The sequence below is a fragment of the Oryctolagus cuniculus genome, chromosome 6 (assembly GCF_964237555.1).
Source record: "Oryctolagus cuniculus chromosome 6, mOryCun1.1, whole genome shotgun sequence".
NCBI classification, from domain to species: domain Eukaryota; kingdom Metazoa; phylum Chordata; class Mammalia; order Lagomorpha; family Leporidae; genus Oryctolagus; species Oryctolagus cuniculus.
In genome coordinates this window covers 78887285-78897578 of record NC_091437.1, presented here as the reverse complement: position 1 = coordinate 78897578, position 10294 = coordinate 78887285, and positions in this window count along the sequence as shown.

Below are 10294 nucleotides of genomic sequence, written 5' to 3'. Positions count from 1 at the left end.
GGTTGCTGTAGCTATTCTGGGTCTCTTGTGTTTCCATAGGAACTTTAGCATTGTTTTTTCTAGATCTTAGAAGAATTTCATTAGTATTTTAATTGGAATCACATTGAATCTGTAAATTGCTTTCATTATTATGGATATTTTGATGATATTAATTCTTCTAATCCATGAACATGGAAAACCCTTCCATTTTTGTGTCTTTATTTCTTCCTTAATGTTTTGTAATTTTCATTGTAGAGGTCTTTTACATCCTTGATTAAGTTTATTCCAAAGTATTTAATTTTTTGTAGCTATTGTTAATGAGATTGATCTTAGAAGTTCTTTCTCAATCATGGCATTGTCTATCTATAGAAAGGCTATTGATTTTTGTTTGCTATTTTATATCCTGCAACTTTACCAAACTGAGTTCCAATAGTTTCTTAGTGGTGTCCTTTGGTTACCCTATGAATAGAATCATGTCATCTGCAAATAGGGATACTTTGACTTCCTCCTTTCCAATTTGGATCCCTTTCATTTCTTTTTCTTGCCTAATGGCTCTAGGTGAAACTTCCAGGCCTTATTGAATAGCAATGGTGAAAGTAGGCATCCTCAAGACACTCTATCAAAAAAAAAAAAAATGACCTAAATGAAAGATCTCCGCGAGTGAGATCCCAGTGGAAAGAACAGGTCTTCAAAGAAGGAGGTACCTTTCTCTGAAGGGAGGAGAGAACTTCCACTTTGACTACGACCTTGTCTAAATATGATCAGGTCAGTGAACTCAAAAGGATTCCATAGCCTTGGCAACTCATGACAAGAGCCTAGGGTGATTACTGATGCCATAAACAAGAGTGTCAATTTGTTAAGTCAACAACAGGAGTCACTGTGCACTTACTCCTCATGTAGGATCTCTGTCCTTAATGTGCTGTACATTGTGATTTAATGCTATAACTAGTACTCAAACAGTATTTTTCACTTTTTGTTTCTATGTGGGTACAAACTGTTGAAATCTTTCCTTAATATATGCTAAACTGATCTTCTGTATATAAAGAGAATTGAAAATGAATCTTGATGTGAATGGAAGAGGAGAGGGAGCGGAAAAGGGGAGGGTTGCGGGTGTGAGGGAAGTTATGGGGGGGAGCCATTGTAATCCATAAACTGTACTTTGGAAATTTATATTCATTAAATAAAAGTTAAAAAAAAAAGAAAGCAGGCATCCTTGTCTGGTTCTGGATCTCAATGGGAATGCTTCCAACTTCTCCCCATTCAATATGATGCTGGCCATGGGTTTGTCATAAATTGCTTTGATTGTGTTGAGGAATGTTCCTTCTATACCCAATTTGCTTAAGGTTTTCATCATAAAAGGATATTGTATTTGATCAAATGCTTTCTTTGCATTTAGTGAGATAATCATATGGTTTCAGTTCTTCATTTTGCTAATGTGATGTATCTCACTGATTGATTTGCATATATTGAACCATCTCTGCATATCAGGGATAAAACCTACTTGGTCCGAGTGAATGATCTCTCTGTTATGTTGCTGGATTTGATTAGCTAGTATTTTGTTGATGATTTTTGCATCTCTGTCTATCAGGGTTATTGGTCTATAGTTCTTTTCCTCTGTTTTATCTTTTTCTGGTTTAGGAATTAAGGTGATGCTAGCCTCATAGAAGAAGTTTGGGAGGATTCCCTCCCTTTCAATATCTTGAATTGCTTGAAAAGAATTGGAATTACTTTTTCTTTAAAAGTTGGGTAGAATTCAACAGTCCTGGGCCTTTCTTCGTTGGGAGACTCTTTACTACTCATTCAATTTCTATCTTGGTTATTGGTCTGTTTAGGTTTTCTGTTTTCATGACTCAACTTTGGTAGATTGTATGTATCCAGGAATCTATCCATTTATTCTTGTTTTCCAATTTTTGGCATATAGCATTTGTAATAATTCCTGATGATTCTTTTTATTTCTGTGGTATCCATTGCTACATTTCCTTTGTCATCTCTGATTTTATTCATTTGAGTCTTCTCCCACTTTTTTTTTATTAGTTGGGCCAATAGTGTATCAATTTTGTTTATTTTTCATTTCGTTGATCTTTTGTATTTTTTGTTTCAATTTTGTTTATTCTCTAATTATTTCTTTCCTCCTACTAATTTTGGGTTTGGTTTATTGTTGTTTTTCTAGGTCCTTAAGTTGCATAGATAGCTCATTTATTTGGTGCCTTTCCAATTTCTTGATGTAGGCACCAATTGCTATAAAATTCCCTCTTAGCACTGCTTTTGCTGTATCCCGTAAGTTTTGCTAATGTTGTATTGTCATCTTCATTTGTTTCTAGATATTTTTTGATTTCCATTTTGATTTCTTCTGTGACCCACTGTTTATTCAGGAGCATGTTATTCAGTCTCCATGTTGTTGCATATTTTCTAGAGATTCTTGAGTTGTTAATGTCCAGCTTCATTCCATTGTGGTCAGAAAAGATGCATGGGATAATTTCAGTTTTTTTTTAATTTGCTGAGACTTGCCTTATGGCCTAGTATACAGTCTTTCTAGAGAAGATTCCATGCACTGATGAAAAGAATGTGTATTCTGCAACTGTGGGATGATATATATCACTTAGGTCCACTTGGTCCACAGTGTGGATTAGCTCTGTTGTTTCTTTGTTGATTTCCCAGCTAGTTGATCTGGCCACTGTTGAAAGTGAGGTGTTGAAGTCCCCCATTTCTGTGGTATTGGATTCAATGTCTCCCTTTAGATCCATTAACATTTCTTTTAAATAGTCAGGTACCCTGGCATTGAGTAAATCTACATTTATTGTAGTCACAGTTTCCTGTTGAACTGATCCCTAAATCATTACATAATGCCCTTGTCTCTTTTTAACAGTTTTTATTTCAATATATATTTTGTCTTATATTAGGATGGCTAAACCTGCTTGTTTTTGCTTCCCATTAGCATAGAATAGTGTTTTCCATCCTTTCTTTTGTGAGGAATGTTTCTTGTAGGCAGCAAATAATGGGACCTGTTTTTCAAACCATTCTGCCAGTTTGTATCTTTTTTTTTTTTCAGATTTTTTATTTATTTATTTATTTATTTATTTTTGACAGGCAGAGTGGACAGTGAGAGAGAGAGACAGAGAGAAAGGTCTTCCTTTGCCGTTGGTTCACCCTCCAATGGCTGCCGCGGCCAGCGCGCTGCGGCTGGCGCACCGCGCTGATCCGATGGCAGGAGCCAGGAGCCAGGTGCTTTTCCTGGTCTCCCATGGGGTGCAGGGCCCAAGCACCTGGGCCATCCTCCACTGCACTCCCTGGCCACAGCAGAGAGCTGGCCTGGAAGAGGGGCAACCGGGACAGAATCCGGCGCCCCAACCGGGACTAGAACCTGGTGTGCCAGCGTCTCTAGGCGGAGGATTAGCCTAGTGAGCCGCGGCGCCGACCGTATTTATGTATTTTAGAGGTAGAGTTACAGACAGAGAGAGGAAGAGACACAGAGAGAGGCCTTCCATCCACTGCTTCAATCCCCAAATGGCCTCAATGGCCGGAGCTGGACTGATCCAAAGCCAGGAGCCAGGCAGAAGCTTCTTCAGGTCTCCCATGTAGATGCAAGGGCCCAAGCACTCGGGCCATCTTCTACTGCTTTCCCAGGCCATAGCAGAGAGCTGGATGGGAAGAGGAGCAGCCAGTACATGAACTGGTGCCCATATGGGATGCTGTCACCATAGGTGGATGCTTAGTCTACTATGCCACATTGCTACCCCCTCCCCCCATTTAGGCCATTTATATTCAAGATTATTATTGATAAATAATGAGTTGGCTCTGTCATTTTCCCATAAACATTCCTATAGTTTGCTTTGGATTTCCTTTGTACTTTTACTGGGAGATTTTCTGCCTTTACATTCTTTCATAATAATAAGTATCTTTTTGTGTTTCTATGTGTAGCACATGCTTAAGTATCATTTGTAAGGCTGAACTAGGGCTTTCCCAGGCATATTAGGAGGGAGTTAGATTGGAAGTGGAGCAGCTGTGACTTGAATTGGCACCCATATCAGATTTTGGCACTGCAGGTGGCGGCTTCAGCTGCCATGCCACAGGGTTGGCCCCTGTTCTTAATTTTTCTAATTTCTTCTTCTTCTTCTTCTTCTCTCCTCCTCCTCCTTTTTTTTTTTTTTTGCCTGACTGATCTATTTCCAAAAATTAGAAAATCTTTTGAGACAGATGAAAACAAAAACAATACTTGCATACCAAAACTCATTGAATAAAATTTCTCTTGGATGGAAATTTATAGTTGTAAAAACCTACAGGAAAAAAATTTTGGGGGCAGATGTTGTGGTGTGACCTGTCTTAAGATGTTGCTTGTGATGCTGGCATCCCATACTCTGCTTCTAATGCAGCTTCCTGCTAATGTGTCTGGGGAAGCTTGGGCCCCTGCCACCCATGGAGAGACCAGGATGGAGTTCCTGGCTCCTGGTTTTGGCCTGATCCAGCCCTGACTGTTTCATACATTTGTGAAGTGAACCAGCAGATCTCTCTGTTTTTCCTTCTCTCTGTGTTACTCCACTTTTTGAATAAATAAATCTTAAAGATTTTAAATAAAAAAGAAGGAAACCATTGTAAGGAAATAGTATATATTATGTTATAATATATACTGTTATAAGGAAATAGTATAATTATATTAGATATAAAATAAATAAAAATTAGCAAAACAATGGAGAAAATTGACTATACCAAAATTTGGTTATTTGGAAACAGCAATAACACTGACAAACTTCTGGCTACTTTGATAAAAAGAAAAAGGAGGACTTACCTACAACCACAAATAAAAGTGAGGGGGCTGGTGTTGTGGCACAAATGGAGTAAGAAGCTGCTTGAAACTCTAGCATTCCATATGGGTGCTGCTCAAGGCCTGGTTGCTCCACTTCTGATCCAGCTCCCTACTGATGTGCCTGGGAAGATGGCAAAACCTGATCCAGGTGCTTGAGCCTTTGCACTCACATGGGAAACCCTGGTGGAGTTCCAGGCTCCTGGCTTCAGCCTGGCCCAGCCCTGGCTATTGTAGCCATTTGGGGAGTGAACCAGTATATGGAAGGTCTCTTTGTCTCCCTCTCTTTGCCTCTCCTTCTTTCTCTGTAACTCTACCTTTCAAATAAAAATAAATGAATCTTTAAAAAGAATTTCTGTGGACCTATTGAAATAAAAAGAATTATTAAGAAGACTAAAAACAATTGTACATGAAAAAATTAGATAACCTAGATGAAATGAAAAAAAGTTTATAATCACACAAACTGCCCAAACTGACTCAAGGAGAAATAGACAATCTGAACAGATTTACAAGAGATTGAATCAGTTTCTAGAACCTCGAACCATGAAAAGCCCAGGACCAGATGGTTTAATCAACAGATTCTACCAATTAACGAATTAACACTCAACTTCTTTAAAATAGAAGAGGAAAGCACACTTTTTGATGCTTTCTATGAGGCCAGTATTACTCAGATACCAAAGCCATTTAAAGACAATTTTAGACTGCTGTCCCTTAACAGGTGTTGATACAGAAACAAAAATTCTCATCCAAACACTAGCAAATCAAATTCAGGACCACGTTCAAAAGATTATATACCATGACCAGTGACATATGAATAATTCAAATGTGGTTCAAAAACATATCAAAGTCAATCACTATAATAAACCACACATTAATAGAGTGAAGGACAAATACCGCTTAATCATCTTAATTGATGCAGAAAAAACATCTGACAAAATACAGCACTTATTCATGACAGGAATACTCAACAAAATAGGAATAGAAGTAAACTTCCTTGGGGTCAGTGCTGTGGCATACTAGGTTAAGCCTCCATCTGCAACACCAACATCTCATATGGGCACCAGTTTGAGTCCTAGCTGCTCCACTTCTGATCCAGCTCCCCGCTGATGGCCTGGCAAAGCAGTGGCAGGTGGTCCACATGCTTGGGTCCCCACACCCACGCAGGAGACCCTGAAGAAGCTCCAGATTCTCACTTCAGATTGGCCCAACTCCAGCCGTTGTGGCCATCTGGGGAGGAACCAAAGGAAGACCTCTCTTTCTGTCCCTCTCTGTATGCAACTCTTCCTCTCAAATAAATAAATAAATCTTAAAAAAAAAAAGAGACATGTTTCCTCAACATACTAAAGATATATTCCATGGTGAAAGACTAAGAAAGCTTTCCCTCTCAGATTCAATACAAAAATTCCTGTTTTCACCACTTCTTCTGCTTAACATTGCACTGAAAGTTCTAATCTGAGCAATTAGGCAAGAAAAAGAAGCAAAAGGCTTTCAAATTAGAAGTAAAATGGTTTCACAGCTGAAATGATTTTACATAGAAAATCTTAGTGACTCCTTAAAAAACTTAAGAGCTAGTAAAATAACGCAGCAAATCTGAAGTATATGTCAGTACAAAAATATAAGTTGAATTTGAACATGCTAGTAATGAGCAATTTTAAAGGAAAATTAAGAAAATAATTCTATTTATAATGACATGCCAAAAAATAAACTTGGGCCATGTTGTGGCACTGAAGGTTAAGCTGTGTCTTGGGATACCAGCATCTCCTATCAGAATGTCAGTTTGAGTCCTTGCTACTTTGCTTCTCATTCAGCTCAATTAAGTTAATGTTAATGTGCCTGAGAAAGCAGTGAATGATGGCTCAAGTACCTGAGTCCCTGCCACCTACATGGGAGAGTTGGATGGAGTTCTTGACACCAGGTTTCTTTCTGGCCCACTCAACTGTTGTGGTTATTTGGGGAGAGAACCGGGGGTGGAAGATTTCTCTCTCTCTCTCCCATGAATACACTTTTTTTTTTTTTTTAAAGAATAAACTATCTTGAAATAAATTTAGTCAATTTGATGAGAACTACAATATGTTGCTAAAAAAATTTAATGTAGACCTCAATAAATGGAAAGTCATCCCATATTAATGGATTGGAAGATATAATATTGTTAAAATGGAAATAGTTAATCTTTATGACATTGGATTTGTTAAGTGTTTCTGAAATTTGACATCAAAAGCACAACAAAAGAAATTAGATTAATCAGATTTTCATAAAATTTAAAAGATTTGTACATCAATAGTCACTACCAAATGAGTGAAAAGACAACCCACAAGAGTGGGAAACAATGTTTGCAAATCATTTATTTGGCAAGAGTGTTGTGTCCAGAATGTATAAAGAGCTTTCACAATTCAACAATAAAAAGCAACCCATGGGCCAGTGCTGTGGCGTATGCCGGCAGTGCCGGCATCCCATATGGGTGCCGGTTCAAGTCTCGGCTACTCCACTTCTGGTTCAGCTCTCTGAATCACTCTCTGACTCTGAATCACCTCTCTGCTGTGGCCTGGGAAAGCAGTAAAAGATGGCCCCTGTGGGAGACCCAGAGGAAGTTTCTGGCTCCTGGCTTTGGATGGGCGCAGCTCTAGCCGTTGCGGCCAGTTGGGGAGTGGACCAACGGATGGAAGACCTCTCTCTCTCTCTGCCTCTCCTTCTCTCTCTCTGGTGTAACCCTTTCAAATAAATAAATAAATCTTTAAAAGAAAAAAAAAAGAAACCCAGTCAGAGACTGGTTAAAGGACTCAAATAGCCCTTTTAAAATAAAATATACAAATGGCAAAAAAAAAAAAAAAAAAACCACGAAAATCTGCTGAGCACCATTAGTCATTAGGAAATGCAAATCAAAACCACAGTAAGATATCACTTTAAATTCACTAGGATGGTTAGAATAGAAAAAATGGACAGAAACAACTACTGATTAACATGTAGGGAAATAGGAATCCTAGCACATTGGTGATAGGAATGTAAAATGGTATAGCCACTATGGAAAACAGATTGGCAATTCCTCAATTTTATTTTATTTTTTTTAATTTATTTAATTATTTGAAAGAGTTACAGAGAGATAGAAGGAGAGGCACAGAGAGAGGTCTTCCATTGCTGGTTCACTCCCAATTGACTGCAACAGGTGGGGCTGCACCAATCCAAAGCCAGGAGCCAGGAGCTTCTTCCAAGTATTCCACGTGGTCCAGGGGCCCAAGGACTTGGGCCATCTTCCACTGCTTTCCCAGGCCACAGCAGAGAGCCAAATCGGAAGTGAAGCAGCCGGAACTCAAACCAGCGCCCATATGGGATGATGGCACTACAGGCGGCAGCCTTACCTGCTACACTACAGTGCTGGCCCCAATTCTTCAATTTTAAATATAGAATTACAGTATGACCCAGCAATTCCACTCCTAGGTACATATTCAAAAGAACTGAAAACAGGTGTTCACCCAAAACATGTGCAGGAATGTTCACAGCAGCACTATCCACAAGAATTAAAATGTAGAATAGAGGAAGCTGGGTGGAAACAACGTGCACATCCATCAATTGATGACATTTCAATATTCAGCCATAAAAGGGAATGAAGTACTGATATATTCTACAACATAGGAAAATCTTGAAAGCATACTAAGTGAAAGAAGCTAATCAGAAAATATCATATTGTATGAATCCATTTATATGAAATGTTCAGAACATGCAAATTCATAGAGAGAAAAAGCAGACTGTTGCTTGGCAAGAATTGTTGGAGTGGAGTTGGGGGAAAGAATCAGGAATGATTGCTTACTTGGTACAGGGTTTCTTTTTTTTTTTTACAGGCAGAGTGGATAGTGAGAGAGACAGAGAAAAAGGTCTTCCTTTGCTGTTGGTTCACCCTCCAATGGCTGGCGCACAGCACTTATCTGAAGGCAGGAGCCAGGTGCTTCTCCTGGTCTCCCATGGGGTGCAGGGCCCAAGCACTTGGGCCATCCTCCACTGCACTCCCTGGCCACAGCAGAGAGCTGGCCTGGAAGAAGGGCAACCGGGACTGAATCCGGCACCCCGACCGGGACTAGAACTCGGTGTGCCAGCGCCGCAAGGTGGAGGATTAGCCTATTGAGCTGTGGTGCCGGCCCACAGAGTTTCTTTTTGAGATGATGAAAATGCTTGCAAAAGGTTTTGGAACTATCCAGTGGTGACCATTGCATAATACTGCTACAGAATTGTATACTTTAAAATTGTTCAGACAGTATATTTTATGTGCGCTTTTACCACAGTTGAAAAGGAATTAACTGAGAAAAGTTAAAATGACAATTATTATAATAATTCTGATATTAGAATTAATAATTTAAGGGTACAAATCCACAACCATAAAGGTATTGTTAACATACACATTAATTGACGTGTTAAGCAGACAGCAAATGGGGATATAAATATTGGAAAACTGTAATTTCTGGCTAAGGGGCCAACATGGAACCTTATATTTGCCTTACGGATTAACTTTTTTTTCAGGACACATAGAATATTTACAGAAATTCACAAATCTCAACAAATTCCTTTCCCATTAAATACCTGCATTCTTACAATTTAAGTTAGCTATCAACAATAAACACTAGTTAAAAATGGGAGCACGCATTTAGCACAATGGGTAAGCTGCTGGCCTCCCATATCAGAGAGCCTGGATTTCAGTCCTGGCCGTTCTGGATTCCCACTTGCTGCTAATGCACACCTTGGGAGGTAGCAGCTATGGCTCAAGTACATGGGTCCCTGCCACCCACGTGGAAGTCCTGGATTCCAGGCTTTTTTTTTTTTTTAATTTTTGACAGGCAGAGTGGACAGTGAGAGAGATAGAGAAAGAGAGAGAGAGAGAGAGAGAGAAAGGTCTTCCTTTTGCCGTTAGTTCACCCTCCAATGGCCGGCCGGCGCATCGTGCTGATCGGAAGGCAGGAGCCAGGTGCTTCTCCTGGTCTCCCATGGGGTGCAGGGCCCAAGCACTTGGGCCATCCTCCACTGCACTCGGGCCCTAGCAGAGCTGGCCTGGAAGAGGGGCAACCCGGTGTGCGGTGCCGCAAGGCGGAGGATTAGCCTATTGAGCCACGGCGCCGGCCCCAGGCTCCTTTTTAGCCCTAGCCCAATCTTGGCTGTTGGAGTCATTTGGTGATTGAACCGGTTAGCAGATGGAAGATCTCTGCCTCTTTTTACTGTTCAAATTTTTTTAAAAAATTTAAAAAATTTAAAATGCTGCCTCCCAGGCGCATTCGCAGGGCCTCAGGCACTCTGATGTAGGACGCAGGCATCTTAACCCTGAGACAAACGCAGTCCTTATTTTTAAGGACGCTAACTTCCTCTTCTGTCTTCAGAAGTAGGTGAGTTGCCTTACTTAATTTCTTTGTTCACTAGTACTTAACTCTCCGTATTCAAAGTGCTATGTGCAAGGTTGGTCTGTCCTCAAGAAGCTTACAAACGAACCCAAAAAATGACCAGACGCGTGCCATAATAGGCTCTTTAGGTGCTGGGTTACGT